The sequence below is a fragment of the Phocoena sinus genome, chromosome 7 (assembly GCF_008692025.1).
Source record: "Phocoena sinus isolate mPhoSin1 chromosome 7, mPhoSin1.pri, whole genome shotgun sequence".
NCBI lineage: Eukaryota > Metazoa > Chordata > Mammalia > Artiodactyla > Phocoenidae > Phocoena > Phocoena sinus.
This window is the reverse complement of record NC_045769.1, coordinates 65,465,394-65,478,569: the sequence shown is the minus strand read 5'-3', so window position 1 is coordinate 65,478,569 and position 13,176 is coordinate 65,465,394.

Below are 13,176 nucleotides of genomic sequence, written 5' to 3'. Positions count from 1 at the left end.
AATTTATTGAGATATGTCTCAATAAATGTAATCTGTAATCTGTCCTGGTGAATGTTTCATGTGAAGTTGAGAAGAATGTGTATTCTGCTGCTTTTGGTGGAATGTTCTACATATATCTCTTGTTCATCTAGTCTAATGTGTTGTTTAAGGCCAATGTTTCCTTATAGATTTTCTGTGTGGATGATCTGTATATTGTTATAAGTGGGATGTTAAAGTCCCTAGTATTATTGTATTGCTTTCAACTTCTCCCAATAGGTCCATTAATATTTGACGTATATATTTTGGTGCTCAAATGTTAGTTGCATATGTATTTATAAATGGCATAGATTCTTGCTGGATTGACCCCTTTATCATTATATAGTGCCTTCTTTGTTTTTTATTGCAGTCTTTATTTTAATGTCTATTTTGTCTGATATGAGGATAGCTATAGCAGCTTTCTCTTCATTTACATTTGTATGCAGTATATTTTTCATTCCCTTCACATTTAGTCTGTGTGTGTCCTTTTTCTGAAGTGCATCTCTTACATATATAGGGAGCATATAGATGGGTCTATAGATGGGTCTCTTCTTTTTTATCCATTCAGCTACTGTCTATTTTTGATTGGTGAATTTAGTCCATTTACATTTAAAGCAGTTATTCATAGGGATGTATTTATTGCCATTTTGTTAATTGTTTTGGAGCTGTTTTAGTTCTCTTTTTGTCTTGTGGTTTGCTGGCTTTCTTTAGTGTTATATTTAGATTTCTTTTTCATTTTCTTCTGTATGTTTACTATAAGTTTTTTGTGTGTTAGCATGAGACTCACATATAACATCCTATGTATATGGCAATCTTAGGTTGATAGCAGCTTAACTTTGAATACGTACTAAAGCTTATATTTTTATGTGCCCACCCACATTTTATTTTTTTGATGACACCTTTTACATGTTTTTATTTTATGCTTTCTTAACTAATTATAATTTTAGTTTCATTTACTACTTTTGACTTTTATGCTTCATACTTGCTTTATAAGTGATTGATCCACTACTTTTACTGTATATTTGCCTTTTCCGGTGAGAGTTTTACTTTTGTATGTTTTCTTATTATTAATTAGTGCCTTTTCTTTTCAGTGTAGAGAAGTTCCTTTAACATTTTTTTGTAAGGCTGGTTTAATGATGGTGAATTCCTTTAGCTTCTGCTTATTTGTAAAACTCTTAATCTTTTCCCCAGTTCTGAATGATAACCTTGCCAGGTAGAGAATTCTGGGGTGGAAATTTTTTCTTTCAGCACTTTGAATATGTTACGCCACTCCCTCTGGCCTGTAAATTTTCTGTTGAAAAATCTGCTGATAACAGAGTTATTTGCTTTATATATTTTGATGCTCATGTGTTGGGTGCATGTATATTATATCTTCTTGCTGGATTGACTCCTTTATCATTATGTGGTGTCCTTCTTTGTCTTATATGCAAGAAGTAATAATCTTAAAAGCAGCATTACATATAAGTTTTTTTGTCTTGCTGTGTTTAAGAGGGATAAATTAGGAGTTTGGAAAAAACAGATACATACTACTATATATAAAATAGATAAGCAACAGGGACCTACTGTATAGGACAGGGAACTATATTCAATATCTTCAATAACCTATAATGAAAAAGAATCTTAAAAAGAATATATATGTAATACATACATATTATATATGTAATACATACATGTGTATGTATGTATAATACATACACATATGTATTATGTATATATTATATAACTGAATCAATTTGATGTGTACCTGAAACTAGCACAACATTGTAAATCAACTATACTTCAATAAAAATAAATATACTGATGCACTACTAAAAAAAGAGTCTCCTTTTATTCTTAAATTTTGTCATTTTAATGTGTCTCAGTGTGTGCTTCTCTTTGAGTTTGTCTTGTTTGGGACGCTCTGTGCTTCTTTGACCTGGATGTCTGTTTCATTCCCCAGATTAAGGAAGTTTTCTTCCCATTATTTCTTCAAATAATTTTTCTGGCCCTTTCTGTTTTCCTTCAGGGACCAATATAATGAAAATGTTGTTCTACTTCATGTTGTCTGAAAGGTCTCTTAAGTTATCATTACTTTAAAAAGTTTTTTTTCTTATTTTGCTGCTCTATACAGGTGATTTTCACTGCTTTTTCTTCCACTTTGCTGATTCATTCTTCTACTTCATCCAGTCTGCTGTTGAACCCTGTAAGTGTTTTTTTTTATTTCAGTTATAAATTCTGTGTGGTACTTTCTTATATTTTCTCTCTCTTGAAATTCTCACGGTGTACATCCATTTGTTTCCTGAGTTCAGTGAGCATGTTTAACTGTAACTTTGAACTCTTTATTGGACAGATTGCTTATCTCCACTTCATTAAAATCTTCTTTCTCAGATTTCTCTTGTTCTTTGATTTGGAACACACTCCTCATTTTGCCATATTATCTACCATAGATTTTCTTAACATCTATATTGGAGTATAATTGCTTTACAAGAGTGTGTTAGTTTCTGCTGTATAACAAAGTGAATCAGCTATCTGTATACATATATCCCCATATCCCCTCCCGCTTGCTCTTCCCACCCACCCTCCCTATCCCACCCCTCTAGGTGGTCGCAAAGCATGGAGCTGATCTCCCTGTGCTATGCAGCTGCTTCCCACTAGCTATCTGTTTTACATTTGGTGGTGTATATATGTCAGTGCTACTCTCTCACTTTGTCCCAGCTTACATTTCCCCCTCACGTGTCCTCAAGTCCATTCTCTACGTGTGTGTCTTTCCCGCTCCTGCCCCTAGGTTCATCAGAAACATTTTTCTTTTTTAGATTCCATATATATGTGTTAGCATACGGTATTTGTTTTTCTCTTTCTGACTTACTTAACTCTGTATGACAGTCTCTAGGTCCATCCACCTCACTACAAATAACTCAATTTTGTTTCTTTTTATGGCTGAATAGTATCCCATTGTATATATGCGCCACATCTTCTTTATCCATTCATCTATTGATGGACACTTAGATTGCTTCCATGTCTTGGCTATTGTAATTAGAGCTGCAGTGAACATTGTGGCACATGTCTCTTTTTCAGTTATGGTTTTCTCAGGTTATAGGCCCAATAGTGGTATTGCTGGGTCAAATGCTAGTTCTATTTTTAGTTCTTTAAGGAACCTCCATACTATTTTCCATAGTGGCTGTATCAATTTACATTCCCACCAATAGTGCAAGAGGGTTCCCTTTTCTCCATACCCTCTCCAACCTTTATTTGTTGTAGATTTTTTGATGATGGCCATTCTGACCAGTGTGAGGTGATACCTCGTTGTGGTTTTGATTGGCATTTCTCTAATAATTAGTGATGTTGAGCATCTGTTCATGTGTTTGTTGGCCAGCTATATGTCTTCTTTTGAGAAATGTCTATTTAGATCTTCTGTCCATTTTTGGATTGGGTTGTTTATTTTTTTGATATTGAGCTGCATGAGCTGTGTGTAAATTTTGGAGATTAATCCTTTGTCAGCTGCTTCATTTGCAAATATTTTCTCCCATTCTGAGGGTTGTCTTTTCGTCTTATTTATGGTTTCCTTTGCTGTGCAAAAGCTTTGAAGTTTCATTAGGTCCCATTTGTTTATTTTTGTTTTTATTTCCAAAAGGATCAAAAGGATCCTTTTATTTCAAAAAGGATCTTGCTGTGATTTATGTAATAGAGTGTTCTGCCTATGTTTTCCTCTAGGAGTTTGATAGTGTCTGGCCTTACATTTAGGTCTTTAATCCACTTTGAGTTTATTTTTGTGTATGGTGTTAGGAAGTGTTCTAATTTCATTCTCTTACATGTAGCTGTCCAGTTTTCCCAGCACCACTTATTGAAGAGGTTGTCTTTTCTCCATTGTTTATTCTTGACTCCTTTATCAAGGATAAGGTGAGCATATGGGTGTGGATTTATCTCTGGGCTTTCTGTCCTGTTCCATTGATCTATATTTCTGTTTTTGTGCCAGTACCATACTGTCTTGATTACTGTAGCTTTGTAGTATAATCTGAAGTCTGGGAGCCTCATTCCTCCAGCTCCATTTTTCTTTCTCAAGATTGCTTTGGCTATTTGGGGTCTTTTGTGTTTCCATACAAACTGTGAACTGTTTTGTTCTAGTTCTGTGAAAAATGCCATTGGTAGTTTGATAAGGATTGCATTGAATCTGAAGATTGCTTTGGGTAGTAGAGTCATTTTCACAATGTTGATTCTTCCAATCCAAGACCATGGTATATCTCTTTATCTATTTGTATCATCTTTAATTTCTTTCATCAGTGTCATACTTTTCTGCATACAGGTCTTTTGTCTCCTTAGGTAGGTCTATTCCTAGGTATTTTATTCTTTTGGCTGCAGTGGTAAATGGGTGTTTCCTTAATGTCTCTTGCAGATTTTTCATCATTAGTGTATAGGAATGCAAGAGATTTCTGTGCATTAATTTTATATCCTGCTACTTTATCAAATCCATTGATTAGCTCTAGTAGTTTTCTGGTAGCATCTTTAGGATTCTCTATGTATAGTATCATATCGTCTGCAAAGAGTGACAGCTTTACTTCTTTTCCAATTTGGATTTCTTTTATTTCTTTTTCTTCTCTGATTGCTGTGGCTAAAACTTCCAAAACTATGTTGAATAATAGTGGTGAGAGTGGGCAACCTTGTCTTGTTTCTGATCTTAGGGAAAATTGTTTCAGTTTTTCACCCTTGAGAACGATGTTGGCTGTGGGTTTGTCATATACAGCCTTTATTATGTTGAGGTAGGTTACCTCTGTGCCTACTTTCCAGAGAGTTTTTGTCATAAATATGTGTTGAATTTTGTCGAAAGCTTTTTCTGCATCTATTGAGAATGTCATATGATATTTATCCTTCAATTTGTTAATATGATGTATCACGTTGATTTTCGTAAATTGAAGAATCCTAACATTCCTGTTATAAAGCCCACTTGGTCATGGTGTATGATTCTTTTAATGTGCTGTTGGAATCTGTTTGCTAGCATTCTGTTGAGGATTTTTGCATCTATGTTCATCAGTGATATTGGCCTGTAGTTTTCTTTTTTGTGACATCTTTGTCTGGTTTTGGTGTCAGAGTGATGGCCTTGTAAAATGAGTTTAGGAGTGTTTCTCCCTCTGCTGTATTTTGGAAGAGTTTGAGAAGGGTATGTGTTTGCTCTTCTCTGAATGTTTAATAGAACTCACCTGTGAATCCATCTGGTCCTGGGCTTTTGTTTGTTCGAAGATTTTTAGTCACAGTTTCAATTTTAGTGCTTGTGATTGATCTGTTCAAATTTTCTGTTTCTTCCTGGTTTAGACTTGGATGGTTTTGCTTTTCTAAGAATTTTTCCATTTCTTCCAGGTTGTCCATTTTATTGACATATAGTTGCTTTTAGTAATCTCTCATGATCCTTTGTTTTTCTGTAGTGTCAGTTGTTACTTCTTTTTCATTTCTAATCTTGTTGATTTGAGTCTTCTCACTGTTTTTCTTGATGAGTCTGGCTAAGGTTTATCAATTTTGTTTATCTTCTCAATGGAACAGCTTTTAGTTTCATTGATATTTGCTATTGTTTCCTTCATTTCTTTTCAGTTATTTCTTTTGTTTTTCCATTTATCTGATGTGATCTTTATGATATCTTTCCTTCTGCTAACTTTGAGGGATTTTTCTCTTCTTTCTCTAATTGCTTTAGGTGTAAGGTTAGGTTGTTTATTTGAGATTTTTCTTGTTTCTTTAGGTAGTGCTGTATTGCTATAAACTTCCCTCATAGAACTGCTTTTGCTGCATCCCATAGGTTTTGGGTCGTCGTGTTTTCATTGTCATTTATTTCTACCTATTTTTTGATTTCCTCTTTGATTTCTTCAGTGATCTCTTGGTTATTTTATAGCATATTGTTTAACCTCCATGTGTTTGGATTTTTTACAGTTTTTTTCCTATAATTGGTACCTAGTTCCTTAGCATTGTTGTCAGAAAAGATACTTGATACGATTTCAGTTTTCTTCAATTTAACAAAGCTTGGTTTGTGACCCAAGATATGATGTATCCTGGAGAGTGTTACATGAGCACTTGAGAAGAAAGTGTGTTCTGTTGTTTCTGGATGAAATGTCCTATAAATATCAATTATGTCTGTCTTGAATAACGTGTCATTTAAAGCTTGTGTTTCCTTATTTATTTTCTTTGTGTATGATCTGTCCATTGGTGAAAGTGGTGTGTTAAAGTCCCCTACTATTGTTGTATTATCATCAATTTCCCCTTTTATGGCTGTTAACATTTGCCTTATGTATTGAGGTGCTCCTATGTTGTGTGCATAAATGTTTACAATTGTTATATCTTCTTGGATTGATCCCTTGATCACTATGTAGTGTCCTTGTCTCTTGTAATTGTCTTTATTTTAAAGTCTCTATTTTCTGATATGAAAATTACTACTCCACCTTTCTTTTGATTTCTAATTGAATGTAATATCTTTTTCCATCCCTCACTTTCAGTCTGTATGTGCCCCTAGTCTGAATTGGGTCTCTTATAGACAGCATGTATACGGGTCTTGTTTTTGTGTCCATTCAGCCAGTCTGTGTCTTTTGGTTGGAGCATTTAATCCATTTACATTTAAGGTAATTACTGATATGTATGTTTCTATTACCATTTTCTTAATTGTTTTGGGTTTGTTTTTGTATGTCTTTTCCTTCTCTTGTGTTTCCTGCCTAGAGAAGTTCCTTTAGCATTTGTTGTAAAGCTGGTGAATTCTCTTAACTTTTGCTTATCTGTAAAGGTTTTAATTTCTCTGTGAAATCTGAATGAGATCCTTGGTGAGTAGAGTAATCTTGGTTGTAGGTTTTTCCCTTTCATCACTATAAATATGTCCTGCCACTCCCTTCTGGCTTGCAGAGTTTCTGCTGAAAGATCAGTGCTTAACCTTATGGGGATTCCCTTGTATGTTATTTGTTGTCTTTTTCCTTACTGCTTGTAATATTGTTCTTTGTATTTAATTTTTGATAGTTTGGTTAATATGTGTCTTGGCATGTTTCTCCTTGGATTTATCCTGTATGGGATTCTCTGCACTTCCTGGACTTGACTATTTCCTTTCCCATCTTAGGGAAGTTTTCAGCTATAATTTCTTCACATATTTTCTCAGACCCTTTATTTTTCTCTTCTCCTTCTGGGACCACATTAGTTGGAATGTTGGTGTGTTTAATGTTGTCCCAGAGGTCTCTGAGACTCTCTTCAATTCTTTTCATTCTTTTTTCTTTATTCTGTTCTGCAGCAGTTATTTCCACTCTTTATTTAATCTTCCAGGTCACTTACCCATTCTTCTGCCTCAGTTATTCTGCTATTGATTCCTTCTAGAGAACTTTTAATTTCATTTATTATGTTGTTCATCATTGTTTGTTTGCTCTTTAGTTCTTCTAGGTCCTTGTTAAACATTTTTTGTATTTTCTCTGTTCTACTTCCATGATTTTGGATCATCTTTACTATCATTATTCTGAATTTGTTTTCAGGTAGATTTCCTATTTCCTATTCATCTGTTTGGTCTGGTGGGTTTTTGCCTTGCTCCTTCATCTGCTGCATATTTCTCTGTCTTCTCATTTTGTTTAACTTACTGTGTTTGGGGTCTCCTTTTCTCAGCCTCCAGGTTCATAGTTCCCGTTGTTTTTGGTGTCTGCCCCCAGTGGTTGAGGTTGGTTCAGTGGGTTGTGTAGGCTTCCTGTTGAAGGGGAACTGGTGCCTGTGTTCTGGTGGTGGGACTGGATCTTGTGTTTCTGGTGGGCAAGGCCTCATCTGGTGGTATGTTTTGGGGTGTCTGTGAACTTAGTATGATTTTAGGCAGCCTCTCTGCTAATGGGTGGGGTTGTATTCCTGTCTTGCTAGTTGTTTGGCACGGGGCTTCCAGCACTTGAGCTTGCTCTCCGTTGGGTGGAGCTGGGTCTTAATGTTGAGATGGAGATCTTTGGGAGAGCTCTTGCTGATTGATATTATGTGGGGCTGGGAGGTCTCTAGTGGTCCAGTGTCCTGGACTCGGCTCTCCCACGTCAGAGGCTCAGGCCTGACACCCAGCCAGAGCACCAAGACCCTGTTGGCCATGCGGTCCTCCCACGCCCAGGTCTTCTCAGTCTTCTCCCCACCTCTGTCTTCAGTCATGCTGGGTTGAAAAGGGCACTTATCCCAGCTAAGGCTTCTTTCACAGGAGCCTCCCCTACTGGAATTATCAACTCAGGAATTGGGGGAGGGGCTCTTGCCCATGAGGTGGAAGAAAGCAAATCTCTCTACCATAGGTTCTAAACAATAGAAATACTAGTGAATCGATTTTATTGTTTTTGTCTTTTTATAAGTGCTTAGCATTATATTGGCATGTGAGCTATCACTCTTGTATGCTTGTAAAGCACAGCACTGAGTTATGGAAAGGGCCATTCATATATTACCTGGCCTAGCTCCCTGGAAGAAAGAACATAGCCAAATCATCTCAGTGGAATAAGAGGAAGATTTGCCCAATTCCAGTTGTGGAAACTTGGTTAATGAAAAATTCTGAGTATCTGCAAGGACAAATCAAAATGCAGTGGTAGCAATAGGTTGTATCTACACGTAGTCCCCTGGACCTGCATTCTCTCCATTAACATTATTCCTCTAATGAGAAATTGAATTTTAAAATGCCACCAGAATGATGTCTAAATAAGCATTAAACCAAGATTTTCCCTATTTGCATCGACATATTCCAACAAAATTTTCCTTGAAGTTTTTCAGGGGAGAAAAAGCTAATATTTGAAAATGAAGCACAGATATCTTCAGCTTCTCCAGTGAACAGAGCAACTGAAATCAGATGTTCTAATAAGAGTACTCTTAAGATCATAACAGGTATTCTGATAAAGGTGAAGAGACAAAAATAGCCTGGGTCAGAAGTTACGCTCATAAGCTTTAACACAATCTTTTTTTTTTTTTTTTTTCTCATTTCAGCGTGTTTCGGGGAAATCTCAGAAGTTAAAAATCAGTGATGCTATGGAAGTTAACACGTACTGAGTGTTGTGGGGACATTTGGAGGGCAAAAATGCTGCTTTCTAATTGCAAAACTGTGATATTCAAGCCACAGGGTTGAATGTATATAATAGGAAACCTAATAATATACTGGGAAGCTTTTCTTTTCAGCAGAAAGAGAGGAGCGTACAAAAGGAACAGATGGTGATAAGTTTGTGGTAATAGGGCAAACCACTAAATAGTCTTTGACAGAGTTTGCCCCTAGATAAAATGGCAGTGGCAGGGCTTAAATCATTTTCTACATTGCTCATTGACTTTCTTCCTACTAATAAGTCTTCAGAGAATTAATTTAGTTTGCAGCATGATTTTGCCTTCCTCTGTTAATGTTACATGTCCTATGCTGAATTTGTTTAACCCTATGACCCCAATTTTGGTTTCAGGATCCTCTTTTCAATCTTTTCCTGTCTTAAAATGAAATTTTGTGAAAAGCAACTCTTGCCCTGAACTATTCTCTTTTAAAATTTTGCATAATAACCAGAGAAAGCTGGAGACAGAAGTGGTTCTCAGCCTTAACCACACAGCAGAATCAGCTGGGGAATTTTTTTTTTTTTCCTTTAAATGTTGGTGCTCCGTCTCTACCCCAAAATAACTAAATCTCTAGAAATCTCTAGATTTCTCTCTAGCCTGAACAGTCTGGACATAGGTACATTTTCAAAATATTCTCAAGTGATACTGGTGCTCAGTAAGAATTGATAACCTCTGGGTTAAAGTCCTCAAAAATAGGAAGCTTTTCATACAAACTGTTGTAACTGGCCATTTGATGCCCTGCTGAGAAAAGAAGGAATTTAGCTGAATTGGAAGCCTTTTTTCCTGGTGCTTCAGTACCTTAGGATTATTTTATCGTAGTGCTTATCCTATTTTATCATAATTATTGCTTTCTTTGTCTCTCTCGCGCACTCACAGAGGTCAGAGATTAGATTTTATTATCTCTGTCTTTCAAGTTCTTAGCCTTTACATAATATGTTATTGAAAACAACTACTAAAACCAACTACAATGACGGGGCTAGGGATTTTTTTAATAAATATTTTTTTCTTTCAAGTTCCTAGCCTTTACATAAATTATTGATAGTACATGATTGAAAAATAGTGGAGCTCAGTTTTTTGTAACTGAACTTAAATTGTTACAAGCAACAAGTTAGATCAGTTCTTCACAATTTTTGGTCATTCTTGCATCATCTTTACAATTTGGGGAAGCAGGGTGTTGAATAAAATAAAGATATTTGACATAGTTCCTCAGTATTGTATTGCAAATTCTTAAGAAAGGGTAACTTTTTAAATATGTTTCTGTTTTTACTTAAAGTAGAAGAGTAAAATTTGTAATCTTTTTAGATGATGAAATTGAAACAAAAATGCTTTTAGAATCATATTTTGTTTTAGTTTCTTTCAAATAAAACCCGGTCATTAAGACAGAAGTAGCCCATTAATCCAACACTGTCTCCTTCCTCTGACTTGTCTAATGAGCATTTAACTGCCCCATTCTTCTTTCCTTTTCTTGATCTCAGGAGCGAAGGCCCAACTCCACCTCTCCCTTTTTGTATACCATTCCCCAGCCTTGGGACTCTGAGGAGAAAGTCATTTTAGCCCCAGTGAGAAATTATATCTACCTTCACAAGGAGACAGAAGCTCCTGCATCCTCCCCACCCAGCCACTCTGTAGAAATACTGCATATCACCATATAAATAAGCTTTTGCAAATTTCATTGCTTTTCAATTATATTAGTTTCATTTTAACTGATTAAAAGCTTACTGGGGGGCTTCCCTGGTGGCGCAGTGGTTGAGAGTCCGCCTGCCGATGCAGGGGACGCGGGTTCGTGCCCCGGTCCGGGAGGATCCCATATGCCGCGGAGCGGCTGGGCCCGTGAGCCATGGCCGCTGGGCCTGCGCGTCCGGAGCCTGTGCTCCGCAACGGGAGAGGCCACAGCAGTGAGAGGCCCGCGTAACGCTAAAAAAGGAAAAAAAAAAAAAAAGCTTACTGGGTGGGGGTAGGGAAGGATCGGATTTTGTTCATCAAATCTCTGTAGTCTTGTTTGAAGGATACACTAATGGTCCCAGATGAAGATAGAATAAGAGGTCTTTCTAGAAGCCTTATAGCCTTTCAATGATGGGCCAGTATGAGGGAGGAGCCTTCAAGGGTTTAAAGAGGGAGGTCTGTAGGGACACTGATATATATTCACAGTTTTTATTATTATATATCTGGTTTAAAAAATGGAGGGGGGCATCAGAAAGGCCTTTTAAATCTCTTGTTATAAATTGTACTCACCTTCCCCATTCACCTCATCATAGCCTCAATATATGTTCTATTTATTATAAAACATTTCATCCTAATAAACTTTTTAAATTATTCCATAGTATTTCAATTTAATTCATCTTAAAGGTTTTCCATTCGTACAGAGTAAAGGATCATTTGTTATCATTTAATAGCATTGATTGAATTCCAGCACTGTAATAAGATTTTAAAACAGTTCCTGTCCAAAGCATGCCTACTTTTACCTATGGAAATCACTATGTAAATAAGTAATTTCAATATAATATATTATGTGCTGTAGTACAGGTACATACAAACTGTTTAAGGGCATTATGCCTTAGAAATGTTAGAATAAATTGCCAATAATCATTAGAATTATGCTTCCCCAACTGACTGCTCTATTATTAATTTTGTCAACAATTTATAATCATTCCCTTATTCTTCCTGTGAGATTTTTAATTCACTGGAAATATACTTGCCTTGAATACTGAAACAGACTAAATATCTCTGCTGGATTTTCTGTTGCTTTAGAATGTTTCTTAAGCAGATGCATTTGGACATCATTAGATCTCATAGTTCTTGTGAACCAGGTGTTTTCTAATTCCAGCCCTGCCAAGCCTCCTGTGTCATTTGTGCAATTATATCAAGTGAAAGTCATGAATAACAAAGTAATGACAGAGAGCTGTATTGCAAGACCAACGTGACATCTATTAAGTCAGAATATTAATTTCAGGAACACAGGTTTTGGAAAAACCGTAAAGGGGTTTGCAAATTTTTTGAGGAGCCACACTCTAAATATTTCCAGAAGTGTTAGATCACAAACTGGCCCCTGTACACGGAGGGCAAGGAGAAACTGAAAAAAGAGGCCACTCCAGATGGGTAGGTGGCAGGTTTAATAAGCAAGGAAACTTACTTGTGAGGTTTTACTTCGGTGGTCGCAAGATGAGTAGATCATCACACCTGCCCAGCAGAATCTTAAAAGTTTATAAAAAGACCTTAATTAACCATGTTCAGTCATGCATTCAGACCAGAAGATCTCAGCAACACCTTACTCTCAAGGTTCTGTCTGAACGGTAGGACGGGGAGGGGGTGGGGAACCTCTGATTGCCCAGGTCCAGCTCGAGGGTCAACCAGAGGTCACATCCTCTTGATTACCTGTTCCGTCAAGAAGGTAGCTACCCTTTCTCTTTATGTATTTGTCTTTTGGGAGTTACGTGGGTCCTGCAGATTAGAATGCCCAGAAATAATCTCTTAGGTCTACGTTATGTTTGTGTTTGTTAATAACCGTCGAACCCAATGTGCTTCCTTCTGTACATGTGTGTCATGGTGGTGGAGCAGGGCTCCCTCTCTGCCACAGGTTATCAGCAGCTTGTAGAGCAAGAGTACCAAGAGGGAAGGATCACTCTTCTCCACTGAACTGATGTAAAAGGAAAGGAAAACCAAGCCCGTGTTTTTTGGTCCATCTCCCAGATTATAGAAACTGACTATCTCATTAGCAGTTAAAACAGCAGCTGATAATGTCTTGGAGCTGGTTGACCAGTTTAATTATCTTGAAATCTGGCTAGAGTCCTCTTCTTTTGGCCAACATGGGGATTTCATTCTCTCCAAACTCACCCCGGAGCAAAAAAATTTCTAAGGGCCCTGAAAAGTGAGTGTTGTTGCCTGCCGTGGGTTTTTAGACTGAGTGGGTATACTGTTTTTTTTGGCAGTAGTAATATGTATTATGAAACTGACTCTGTGGTTAATACTGTAGTGGCATCATAAATTTTCACACACTATGCTCAGATGTGCCAAGAAAATATAGTGCCATTATTCTGTACAGAGACTCTTAGCTCTTTCACTGGCCTCTAAGGAGTAGAAAGTAGAGACGGGGCTTCCCTGGTGCTGCAGTGGTTGAGAATCCACCTGCCAATGCAGGGGACATGGGTTCGA